General features: G+C 42.2%; 1 long non-coding RNA gene across 1 annotated transcript; it reads left to right on the top strand.

Moving 5' to 3' along the window:
* The first annotated feature begins 9,066 nt into the window (after nt 1-9,066).
* LOC123465758 lies at nt 9,067-11,863 on the top strand. Its single transcript, XR_006641042.1, has 2 exons — nt 9,067-9,902; nt 10,851-11,863. It is a non-coding gene; the product is annotated as an uncharacterized LOC123465758 (long non-coding RNA).
* Nucleotides 11,864-13,653: the final 1,790 nt, after the last annotated feature.

Genomic DNA, 13,653 nt, shown 5'->3' with positions numbered 1-13,653 from the left:
CATGAGGTGGCCAAAGTACTGGAGTTTGAGCTTTAGCATCATTCCTTCCAAAGAAATCCCAGGGCTGATCTCCTTCAGAATGGACTGGTTGGATCTCCTTGCAGTCCAAGGGACTCTCAAGAGTCTTCTCCAACACCACAGTTCAAAAGCATCAATTCTTCGGCGCTCAGCCTTCTTCACAGTCCAAATCTAACATCCATACATGACCACAGGAAAAACCATAGCCTTGACTAGACAGACCTTTGTTGGCAAAGTAATGTCTCTGCTTCAATATGCTATCTAGGTTGGTCATAACTTTTCTTTCAAGGAGTAAGCATCTTTTAATTTCATGGCTGCAGTCACCATCTGCAGTGATATTGGAACCCAAAAAAATAAAGTCTGACACTGTTTCCACTGTTTCCCCATCTATTTCCCATTAAGGTTAAAACACATTAAATATGATTAGTATGAATAAATTAACAGAGCATCTGTTCTTTAACTCAGAAGTTTTAGCATTCTTGTTTATAGGTTGAATCTAATCAAGACTTTAAAACAGTGTCAACTTATTATTCCTTTCCTTTTGACTTTTGTGTCAAAGTATAATGAGTGAAATGTGGATCTCATGGTTGGTTTTAGAGATACTCACATAGAAAGAAGCACAGGGTGACAAACAGGAAGTGTGGCATTCACTCTGTGGGTTATTAATGAAGGAAATAAAGTAAGCTCTACCAAGAAGTATAAAGTTTTGACAAAAAAAAAACATATTTATAGAGATTAGAAAACTTTTTGCTGCCGCTAAGTTGCTTCAGTCGTGTCTGACTCTGTGCGACCCTGAGAGAGTCATTTCCTAGGCAGGTTGATAAGAAGTCTATGGGTCCCCAAGGCGAGAGGGGTCTAGAATTCTCAAGGAGGAAGAAAGGACAAATTTTTTCCCCTCTACATTCCTTAGGGTTATATAACAATAATGTATCCTGCTTGAGGACAGTCTCTGGAAAAACCTTCTGGCTAATCCTGTTATCTTAAGGTATAAGTTATGCAAGTAGGTCTAGTGAGGTCTTTACAACCTCCAGACATTCTTTTGATTCACTGTAATAACTAATTAGAAAGTCTGTAACTCCTTGCTAACACTAGCAAGGGGGTAGTCTTTCTACTCCCTTCTGATGCCTATGTCAGAAGCTTTCTCTATCTCCTTTATACTTTAATAAAACTTCATTACACAAAAGCTCTGAGTGATCAAGCCTCATCTCTGGCCCCGGATTGAATTCTTCTCCTCTGGAAGGCAAGAATCCCGGCATCTTTCCGTGGTTCAGCAACAACCTTTCATCTTGGGGGCTCATCCAGGATTCTTCAGGACAAGGTAAGGATGCTTGGACATCCCCTAGTTCTTTGTTCTCCTAGCAAACATATTTTCTGCTGTACTTTACTAACTCTTTGGTGTGCTTGCGTGAATGAATGAAACGCCTTGCGCTAAGCAAGTGTGGAGCCCTGCTCTGTGGTCCCTCTCGACCTCATATGGCTATGGCAGAAACCTGTCGAGGGTTTATACTGACCTGCCAATGACAAGAGGCACCCAGTGTCCCTTTTGGGGACCAACCAGAAATGGCAAAGCATATGGACCATACTCTCCTCTCTTGGTCAAACTTTTTGGTCTCTTTGACCATTTCATAACTCCTTGGAAATTAGAAGTACTAACCTAATCTGTAGGATCATAGACTTTCAAGGGACTTGTGATCTATGCTGTTAATGTGTACTGTTACTTAGATCCCAAGCTTGGATTGGTAGTCAGGAAGTGCTTAGCCTCACTAGGCATGGAAAGTTCGGAAGCTAGATGGAGTTCTATCTCCAAGAGCATCTCTGAGGTTAAAGGTTACTCAGATTGGAACTATAACAGGTTTTTTCCTTTGGTAACGCTGGCTCTTAGTGGACCAGAGGAGGCTCTTATACTTGTGTGGTTACGCTTGGAAGGAACATCTCAGTTTTATGTTTGTATCGATCTTATTGTGGTCAGGAATATACTCAGGGTCATGCACAGGCACTCAGGTGACGAATGTTTTCCCCAGCAGTTTAGCCTGGGAGGCATTCCAGAAGGTTACTCTGTTCGCACCCCCGGTGGCATCAGAGGCAAGCAAGGTTTTAATGGTGAGGAGCTAGACGTCAGTCAGGGATGCCATTAGGTCTACCCTGGTGCATCTCCACACCGTTTTGTTGGTAGAACCAGGAGGGACGAGTATTTCACCTGCATCGGTAAGGGACAGACTAAGTCTGACCAGGAAAAAAAAGCTTTGGTGTAGTCTGTCTATACCCCCATCTAGAGCAGGGAGGGACGCCTCCAGTAGAAAGAGGGCACTGGTCGCTTTTTTTCTCTCTTACAGATGGTAGCTAACAATTCCAGCCTCACTCCTTTAAACTGTATCCTATAGATTTGATCCCCAGGGCTTAAAGAAGACACACCTGGTCTTCCTATGTGATACTGCATGGCCGTGGTACCCACTGGAGGATGGCAAATGGTGGCCAGTTGGAGGGTCTCTTAAGTATAATACTGTTTTACAATTAGACCGGTTCTGTAGAAAACAAGGGAAATGGGTAGAAGTAGCCTATATGTTGCCCTTTTTTCTCTCTGTGAAATATGCCAGACTTGTGTCCTAAGGGTATAGATTTGGGTGTGAAACCTTCAGCTCCCTCCTCTCCTCCTACTTTGCTAGATGAGATGGAGGACAGGAGACAAAGAGATAAAGAAAAGCTCCAATCTATCCCTGGGATCATATGTGCAGAGCAGCCAGAGAGACTAAGGAACAGCCACACAAGCTGTTGCCTCTTCATGAAGCACCCACCAGGAGAAATAATCAGTCTATGAGAGTTAATAAACCTTTTTCTTATCAAGAAATACAAAGAATCAAGGAGGATCTGGGAGACTATTTAGAGGACCCCAAAAAATAGAGCTTTTAAAGGTGTTACTTTGCTTTATGACCTTACTTGGAAGGATGTGATGTATATCTTGGGACAAAAGCTGACTCCCGACTCAAAGACTCGAGTTTTGGGAAAAGCAGTTGCTTATGGAGATGATGGACAGGGAGGCCTGGTGTGCTGTGATTCATGGGGTCGCAAAGAGTCAGACATAACTGAGTGACTGAACTGAACTGAACTGATGGAGATGAATGGTTTGGTAATGAATCAGTAGGGAAGAGGGAGGACAAGATAACCGCCCTCCCCACTGGGAATCAGGTGGTCCCAATTACAGAACCAGACTGAGACTACAACACAGCTAAAGGAAGATGGGATCAGAGTCATTTTGTCAGATGTATTCTTGAAGGATTCAGGCAGGCGCATGTTAAGCCTTTCAGTTCAGTTCAGTTCAGTCATTTAGTTGTGTCCGACTCTTCGCAACCCCATGAATCGCAGCACGCCAGGCCTCCCTGTCCATCACCAACTCCCAGACTTCACTCAGACTCATGTCCATCGAGTCAGTGATGCCATCCAGCCATCTCATCCTCTGTCGTCCCCTTCTCCTCCTGCCCCCAATCCCTCCCAGCATCAGAGTCTTTTCCAGTGAGTCAACTCTTCGCATGAGGTGGCCAAAGTACTGGAGTTTGAGCTTTAGCATCATTCCTTCCAAAGAAATCCCAGAGCTGATCTCCTTCAGAATGGACTGGTTGGATCTCCTTGCAGTCCAAGGGACTCTCAAGAGTCTTCTCCAACATCACAGTTCAAAAGCATCAATTCTTCGGCGCTCAGCCTTCTTCACAGTCCAACTCTCACATCCATACATGACCACAGGAAAAACCATAGCGTTGACTAGATGGACCTTTGTTGGCAAAGTAATGTCTCTGCTTTTGAATATGCTATCTAGATTGGTCATAACTTTTATTCCAAGGAGTAAGCATCTTTAATTTCATGGCTGCAGTCACCATCTGCAGTGATTTTGGAGCCCCAAAAAATAAAGTCTGACACTGTTTCCACTGTTTCCCCATCTATTTCCCATGAAGTGATGGGACCGGATGCCATGATCTTCATTTTCTGAATGTTGTGCTTTAAGCCAACTTTTTCACTCTCCACTTTCAGTTTCATCAAGAGGCTTTTTAGTTCCTCTTCACTTTCTGCCATAAGGGTGGTGTCATCTGCATAGCTGAGGTTATTGATATTTCTCCAGGCAGTCTTGATTCCAGCTTGTGTTTCTTCCAGTCCAGCATTTCTCATGATGTACTCTGCATATAAGTTAAATAAACAGGGTGACAATATACAGCCTTGACGAACTCCTTTTCCTATTTGGAACCAGTCTGTTGTTCCATGTCCAGTTCTAACTGTTGCTTCCTGACCTGCATACAAATTTCTCAAGGGGCAGATTAGGTGGTCTGGTATTCCCATCTCGTGAAGAATTTTCCACAGTTTATCGTGATCCACACAGTCAAAGGCTTTGGCATAGTCAATAAAGCAGAAATAGATATTTTTCTGGAACTCTCTTGCTTTTTCCATGATCCAGTGGATGTTGGCAATTTGATCTCTGGTTCCTCTGCCTTTTCTAAAACCAGCTTGAACATCGGGAAGTTCACGGTTCATGTATTGCTGAAGCCTGGCTTGGAGAATTTTGAGCATTACTTTACTAGCCCGTGAGATGAGTGCAACTGTGCGGTAGTTTGAGCATTCTTTGGCATTGCCTTTCTTTGGGATTGGAATGAAAACTGACCTTTTCCAGTCCTGTGGCCACTGCTGAGTTTTCCAAATTTGCTGGCATATTGAGTGCAGCACTTTCACAGCATCATCCTTCAGGATTTGAAAGAGCTTAACTGGAATTCCATCACCTCCACTAGCTTTGTTTGTAGTGATGCTTCCTAAGGCCCACTTGACTTCACAGTCCAGGATGTCTGGCTCTTGGTGAGTGATCACACCATCGTGATTATCTGGGTCGTGAAGATCTTTTTTGTACAGTTCTTCTGTGTATTCTTGCTGTCTCTTCTTAATATCTTCTGCTTCTGTTAGGTCCATACCATTTCTGTCCTTTATCGAGCCCATCTTTGCATGAAATGTCCCCTTGGTATCTCTAATTTTCTTGAAGAGATCTCTAGTCTTTTCCATTCTGTTGTTTTCCTCTATTTCTTTGCATTGATTGCTGAAGAAGGCTTTCTTATCTCTTCTTGCTATTCTTTGGAACTCTGCATTCAGATGCTTATATCTTTCCTTTTCTCCTTTGCTTTTAGCTTCTCTTTTCACAGCTATTTGTAAGGCCTCCCCAGACAGCCATTTTGCTTTTTTTCATTTCTTTTCCATGGGGATGGTCTTGATCCCTGTCTCCTGTACAATGTCACTAACCTCCGTCCATAGTTCATCAGGCACTCTCTCTATCAGATCTAGGCCCTTAAATCTATTTCTCACTTCCACTGTATAATCATAAGGGATTTGATTTAGGTCATACCTGAATGGTCTGCGATTCATGGGGTCGCAAAGAGTCGGACACGACTGAGCGTCTGAACTGAACTGAACTGAACTGAATGGTCTAGTGATTTTCCCTACTTTCTTCCATTTAAGTCTGAATTTGGCAATAAGGAGTTCATGATCTGAGCCACAGTCAGCTCCTGGTCTTGTTTTTGCTGACTGTATAGAGCTTTTCCATCTTTGGCTGCAAAGAATATAATCAATCTGATTTTGGTGTTGACCATCTGGTGATGTCCATGTATAGAGTCTTCACTTGTGTTGTTGGAAGAGGGTGTTTGTTATGACCAGTGCATTTTCTTGGCAAAACTCTATTAGTCTTTGCCCTGCTTCATTCCGTATTCCAAGGCCAAATTTGCCCGTTACTCCAGGGTTTCTTGACTTCCTACTTATGCATTCCAGTCCCCTATAATGAAAAGGACATCTTTTTTGGGTGTTAGTTCTAAAAGGTCTTGTAGGTCTTCATAGACCCATTCAACTTCAGCTTCTTCAGCGTTACTGGTTGGGGCACAGACTTGGATTACTGTGATATTGAATGGTTTGCCTTGGAAACGAACAGAGATCATTCTATCATTTTTGAGATTGCATCCAAGTACTGCATTTCGGACTCTTTTGTTGACCATTATGGCTACTCCATTTCTTCTGAGGGATTCCTGTCCGCATTAGTAGATATAATGGTCATCTGAGTTAAATTCACCCATTCCAGTCCATTTGTGTTCGCTGATTCCTAGAATGTCGACATTCACTCTTGCCATCTCTTGTTTGACCACTTCCAATTTGCCTTGATTCATGTACCTGACATTCCAGGTTCCTATGAAATATTGCTCTTTACAGCATCGAACCTTGCTTCTATCACCAGTCACATCCACAGCTGGGTATTCTTTTTGCTTTTGCTCCATCCCTTCATTCTCTCTGGAGTTGTTTTTCCACTCATCTCCAGTAGCATATTGGGCACCTACTGACCTGGGGAGTTCCTCTTTCAGTATCCTATTATTTTGCCTTTTCATACTGTTCATGGGGTTCTCAAGGCAAGAATACGGAAGTGGTTTGCCATTCCCTTCTCCAATGGACCACGTTCTGTCAGATCTCTCCACTTTGACCCGCCCATCTTGGGTTGCCCCATGGGCATGGCTTAGTTTCATTGAGTTAGACAAGGCTGTGGTCCTAGTGTGATTAGATTTACTAGTTTTCTGTGAGTATGGTTTCAGTGTGTCTGCCCTCTGAGGCCCTCTTAGAACACCTACTGTCTTACTTGGGTTTCTCTTACCTTGGGCGTGGGGTATCTCTTCACGGCTGCTCCAGCAAAGTGCAGCCGCTGCTCCTTACCTTGGACAAGGGGTATATCCTCGTCCTTCCTGACCTTCAATGTGGGATAGCTCCTCTAGGCCCTCCTGCGCCCACGCAGCCACGGCTCCTTGGACGTGGGGCTAAGCCTTTAAAGTATGGCAAATTGGCAGACATAGAACAGGAGGAGAAGGAAGCTCCTGGTAAATTCCTAGATAGATTGAGAGACTGAGATTGATTCTGAAAGTGAAGGGGGAGAAGTGATCTTAAAGGATAGATTTCTCTCTCAGTTGGCTCCAGATATCTGCCATAAGCTATTAAAATGGACATATGGACCAAATCAGTCTTTAGATACTCTGTTACAACTGGCTCAGACAGTCTATTATGGTAGGGAATATGAGGAAAAGAAAGAAAGGCAGAAAAAGACAAAGTAAAAGGCAGAAGCCTTCGCAATGACTATGAAAACCGTTCTTAAACAGCCTTGGAAAAATGTCCAGAGGGACCCAGGTGAAAGGGATGGGCTTGCTATTACTGTGGAAAGGAGGGGCACCTCAAGTGGGATTACCCTCAGGCATCTAAGCTGCCCCCGGCTCCACGTCTGGTCTGCAAAGGACCACACTGGAAGAGAGATTGCCCCCAGAGGCGTAGGTCTCCGGGGTTGGACTCTCAAGACAATCAGGACTGAAGGTGCCCCGGGGGTCCCCACACAAGCTCCTGTCCTAATTACGCCTGAGGAACCCCGGGTATTAATAACTGTGGGGGGGGGGGCAATCCATCGATTTCCTTTTAGATACTGGAGCAACTTACTCCGTGCTTACTGAAGCCCCTGGCCCCCTTTCTTCTGGATCTGCTTCCGTAATGGGACTGTCTGGACGAGCAAAAACGTATTACTCCAGTGTTTCTGTCATTTGTGACTGGGATTCGGTGCTATTTTTACATGAGTTTCTGATCGTGCCAGAGTCTCCCTCACCGCTTTTGGGAAGGGATATACTGAGCAAGGTCCATGCCTCTGTTTTCATAAATATGGAGCCTTCCCTTTCTCTCCCTTTAATTGAGCAAAATGTAAATCCTAGAGGATGGGCTGATGGAAAATCTGTGGCTTGAAGACAAAATGCTATTCCTTTAGTTGTCAAGCACAAAGACCCACACTTATTTCCACATTAGAAGCAGTATCCACTGAAACCCGAGGTTAAGGAAGGGTTAAAACCCATCATAGAAAATTTAAAGGAGCAGGGCCTATTAATTCCCTGTAACAGTCCATGCAACACTCCTATTTTGGGTATAAAGAATTCAAATGGCAAATGGAGACTACTTCAAGATTTATGAATAATAAATGAGGCTGTAGTTCCCTTACACCAGTGGTGCCTAATCCTTATACTCTATTGTCTGAAATTCCAGAATGAGCCAAATATTTCTCAGTCGTTGATTTAAAAGGTGCCTTCTATTCAGTGCCTTTGGTGGAGGAAAGTCAATTTCTATTTGCCTTTGAGGACCCTACGCATCCAGCTTCTCAGTTAACCTGGACAGTTTTGCCCCAGGGATTTCGTGACAGTCCTCACTTATTTGGACAAAGTTTGTCATGGGATCTACAAAACTTTAATAGCTCCAAAGGGGTGGTGTTGCAATATGTAGATGATATTTTGCTCTGTGCTGAGACAGAGGAAGCTTGTTTGCGAGCCTCAGAAGATTTCTTAAACTTTCTGGCAGGCTGTGGTTACAAGGCATCAAGAGAAAAGGCTCAGCTTTGTCAACAATCTGTTAGGTATCTGGGCCTAATCATATCAGAAGGGACTAGGGCCATAGGCCCCGAGAGAATTAAGCCTATATTAAATCATCCCCTACCTATGACTTTAAGACAATTAAGAGGATTTTGGGGAATCACAGGTTACTGTCGCATTTGGATTCTGGGTTATGGGGAACTTGCCCGGCCTTTATATAAACTTATAGTTGAAACTCAGCAGGCCCAAACCGACAAACTGGTTTGGTCTCCAGATACTCAAAAGGCTTTTAAGGTTCTTCAGACTGCTGTCCTGCAAGCTCCTGCTCTGAGCTTGCCCACAGGGTTAGAATTTAATTTGTTTGTCACTGAAAGAAAAGGTGTGGCCTTGGGAATTTTGACACAACCCCGAGGGCTGCACCAGCAACCTATTGCTTATCTAAGCAGAGAATTAGATGTAGTTTCACGTGGGTGGCCCCACTGCCTAAGAGTAATTGGGGCAGCAGCTTTATTAGCACCTGAAGCTTTAAAAATAATTAATGGATGAAAGCTTACTGTACTGACTTCTCATGATGTGAGTGGAATCTTAAATTCTAAGGTTACTATTTGGATGACAGACAGTAGGCTTCTTAAATATCAGTCATTGTTGTTAGAAGGAGCAGTTAACTAAGCTTAAAGTTTGTGGAAATTTAAATCCTGCCACTTTCCTTACTGAGAAGGAAAATGAAACACCTGATCACGATTGTTCCCAATTCCAAACTTTAAACTATGCCACTCAGGAGGATCTAACGGATACCCCACTAGACAATCCCGACATGGAAATATTTACTGATGGCAGTTCTTTTGTTCGGGATGGAAAGCGTAAAGCAGGTTACGCGGTGGTGACTGCTGAACAGGTTTTAGAAGCAAAATCTCTCCCCCAGGGAACCAGTGCTCTGTTAGTGGAGCCTGTGGCCCTGACCCGAGCTCTAGAGTTAAGCAAAGGGCAGCGGGTAAATATCTACACGGATTCTAAGTGTGCTTATTTGACTTTACACGCTCATGCTGCAGTATGGAAAGAGACAGTTTAAAACAGCAACAGGAGAACCTATTAAGCATTTCAGAGAGATCGAGAGACTTTTAACTGCTGTATATTGTCCTAAAGAAGTAGCTGTTATGCATTGCCAAGGACACAACGGGGATGGGGGTAAAGTAGCTGAAGGTAATCAGCTGGCTGATTGTCAAGCCAGAAAAGCAGCACTTTACAAAACCCCTTCACTACAGACGCCTTTGATCTGGACAGGTCCTGTGAAACAGAAAAAAACACAATGTACTGAGGAAGAATTAGAAAGATATGAGAAAAGAGGAGCAAAGATTACTGATAAAGGATGGTTACAGTCTGAGGATGGACGATTAATAATTCCTGAAAGTGCTTAGTAGAAAATTCTTAAGGGTTTACACCAGAGTTTTCATTTGGGTGCAGAGAGTACTTACCAGATGGCTTCTCGTTTGTTTGAAGGTAAAAATGTAACGAAAACTTTAAGGAATATTATCAAAAGGTGTGAGGTTCGTCAGAAAAATAGCCTAAAGACTGAAAAGCTAGCAAAATCTGGATTACAATGAAGTGAAAAGTATCCTGGAGAGGACTGGGAAATTGATTTTACTCATGTGCCAAAAGCTAATGGGTATTCTTGCTTACAAGTTTGGGTGTATACTTTTACTGGTTGGATTGAGGCTTTTCCCTGTTGTAGTGAACGGGCTAAGGAGGTTATAAAGATTCTAATCCATGAAATTATCCCCAGGTTTGGGCTGCCACGGAGCCTTCAGAGTGACAATGGCTCCGCCTTTAAAGCTGCTGTAACTCAGGGGGTGTCTAAAGCTCTAGGAATAGAATATCACTTACACTGTTCCTGGAGACCCCAATCCTCAGGAAAGGTTGAAAAAGCTAATGACATTATCAAAAGACATCTGTGCAAATTAACTCAAGAGACGCAGGACAATTGGATTAAAGTCCTACCCATAGCTTTAATGAGGGCTCGAACTGCCCCCAAAAAGGAGGGACTGTCCGCCTTTGAATATATTTATGGAAGGCTTTTCTTATGCACAGAAATTGTTATAGACCCTGAAGCCTTGGAATTAACTAGTTATGTAACTCAGCTCTCAGCTTTTCAACAGACATTAACAGAACTCCGGGAGACAGCTCCTGACCCAGACTCTGAGTCAAGCAAGCCTCTATTTGAGCCAGGAACCAAGGTCCTCATAAAAACATTGGTGTCTGGGGGCCCATCCCTTGAGCCCCTCTGGGAAGGCCCTTACGAGGTTATTCTTTCTTCTCCCACAGCTGTCAAAGGGCCAGAAATTGATTCATGGGTACATCACACTCGAGTTAAGAGGTGGCACCCTGACCAGAACTAAGTGACTTCATTTTATGTCTTTACTTTCTATGCTCTGACTTTGTACTTTTCAGATGGGCCTGATAATCTATGTGAGCCTACTTCTGCCGACTCCAAAAAATCTTGAATCTGCTGTTTGATCCTCAAGACAATGCCTTCCTGTCCTGAGCTCACTCCTATGCTGAATTCCACAATCAGTCTAACTGCTGGGTCTGTGGAGCGCTCCCCTTTTCATCAGTGGAAGGCTTCCTGTGATGGAATCTCCACTTCAAAGAAAAGACTTTCTCCAAGTCTGCGAACAGCTTCGACAACAATCACATGCGATGCCTCTTCTTCATCTGATGACATCTAACAGCCTTAGGATGGACTGATGTAACTATGGACATAATGTGACTTTTCATTTTGATTTTAAGTTGGTTTAATGACTATTTTGCCTTACTTCTGTAACTGTATAATGGGGTTTTCTAACCGTCTAAAAGCTTTTAAGTTACAAATGGTTGTTCAAGCTCCTACGGGTGCCACAGCCTCCTCCAACTATTACTTGGGGCCCCTGGATCAGAGACCCTCAATATGCAGGTTAGGAGAATATGTTGGTTCAACAATTTAAGGGCCATGCCCCTAAACAGCAGGAAGTAGTTATGGAACGAAAACGACGCCCCTTTCCCTTGGCATAATTCTCATTAAAGAAAAGGAGGGAATGAGAGAGTAATTTCCTAGGCAGGTTGATAAGAAGTCTATGGGTCCCCAAGGAGAGAGGAGTCTGGAATGCTCAAGGAGGAAGAAAGGACAAACTTTTTTCCCCTCTATATTCCTTAGGATTATATAACAATAATGTATCCTGCTTGAGGACAGTCTCTGGAAAAAACGCTTCTGGCTAATCCTGTTATCTTAAGGTGTAAATTATGGAGTAGGTCTAGTGAGGACTTAACAACCTCCAGGCATTCTTTTAATTCACTGTAATAACTAATTAGAGAGTATGTAACTCCATGGCTAACACTAGCAAGGGGCACTCTTTTTACCCCCTTCTGATTCCTATGTCAGAAGATTTCTCTATCTCCTTTATACTTCAATAAAACTTTATTACACAAAAGCTCTGAGTGATCAAGCCTTATCTCTGGCCCCGGATTGAATTCTCCTCTGGAAGCCAAGAATCCTGGTGTCTTTGTGTGGTTCAGCAACAACCTTTCAACCCCATAGACAGCAGCCCTCCAGGCTCCCCCGTCCCTGGGATTCTCCAGGCAAGAACACTGGAGTGGGCTGCCATTTCCTGCTCCAATGCATGAAAGTGAAAGTGAAGTCGCTCAGTCGTGTCTGACTCTTGGCTACCCCATGGACTGCAGCCTACCAGGCTCCTCCGTCCATGGGATTTTCCAGGCAAGACTACTGGAGTGGGGTGCCATTGCCTTCTCCGAGAAAACTTTTTACAAGATGCTAAAAATCATATTTGTATAATACAATCCACATTTACTCAAATCTCATTAAGTAGCAATGAAAAAACCACCTCACTCTTCTCCAGTCCATAAGATGGGGCTAATTATTTATTTCTTAGAGTTGTAAGATTTAAGAAACTGTATAAAGCATGCTCAAGTATTATTTTACTTTTCTTTCAAATTATTTGGGGATAATATCTTATGTGGCTGAAGTTTGCACAGGGACAGCAAAAGAGGAAATAGAGAATGGCTTACCAAAGGGACATAAAGCTTCTTTCTCCATCAGAATCAATCATTAGATACATCATAATTTTCTTTATAATATTAAAATAGTATGCTGAATAACTCAGAATAATTTTTAGAATCAGAAGGTCTAGCTACTTTGCAAATATCATTATTTTTTTCTAGAGTGGCTAGAAGTCATACCGGGGTAGTATAGCATCAAATTTCTGAGTGCGCTCTTCAGAATGTGTTCATGTTTAGAAAAAGAATGTCCAGCAGGTGGCGCCACAATCATATACGTTACACAATGACAATTTTGTAGTGAGGGAGAAAGCAAAAAAATTATTATATAGCCAGAAGATGGTGCTAGGTGACCAATCTTTAAAAACTAAGATCTGCATTTGAAATCGGCAACTTCGTTTTAGTGAACTCCAGGGTTTGAATCAGGACGTGGTTAACAATACTATTTGAAATTCTTTAATTTTAAACTTCAAATTTATTATTTTTATGATAAAGGAATCCTCACCAGCTCATGAAAGGAAGAAATACTTTTCTACTCTACTTTTATAACTCACGGTATTGCAAAGAAAAGAGATTCTATGTAAATTTTTAAAATTTGACTGTTTCTCTAATTTCATATGTTTCAAAATTATATATATATATTTTTTAAATATAAGGACTTATCCACTTCTAAATCCCTTGCTCCTTTTCTTCCATTCTTCCACTAAGACTCCCTCAGCAAGATGAAGCACTGAACTAGAAGATCTAGATTAGCAGATATATTTTATGGCATGCCCAAATTAGGGGAAAAAATGTTTTGAAACATTTCATCTATTGTTTTTTGAGAACCCTTTTCTGAAATACTATATAACTTTTTTGTACATTCTGTTGTCAATGTTCAAGTCTCTAATCACTTTAAAATGATAGAAAATAAAAATTAAACTGCTTCATAAAGTTTAAACTTATATATTATATTTTTTGAGAACTCTTTTCTGAAATACTGTTTAACTTTTTTGTACATTCTGTTGTCAATGTTCAAGTCTCTAATCACTTTAAAATGATAGAAAATAAAAATTAAACTGCTTCATAAAGTTTAAACTTTTATATTCTAAAAATTGGTGTTGGTTCTTTTTGGAATTCTCACCATTTGCCTACTAAATATCTTTCACATGCATCCATTACTTCCCAGTCACCCCTTCTCCTTCATCCTCTGGCCTCAGCTATT

Source organism: Bubalus bubalis, chromosome 5 (assembly GCF_019923935.1).
Source record: "Bubalus bubalis isolate 160015118507 breed Murrah chromosome 5, NDDB_SH_1, whole genome shotgun sequence".
In the NCBI taxonomy this organism is placed as follows: domain Eukaryota; kingdom Metazoa; phylum Chordata; class Mammalia; order Artiodactyla; family Bovidae; genus Bubalus; species Bubalus bubalis.
This window is presented reverse-complemented; position numbering and strand designations above follow the sequence as displayed.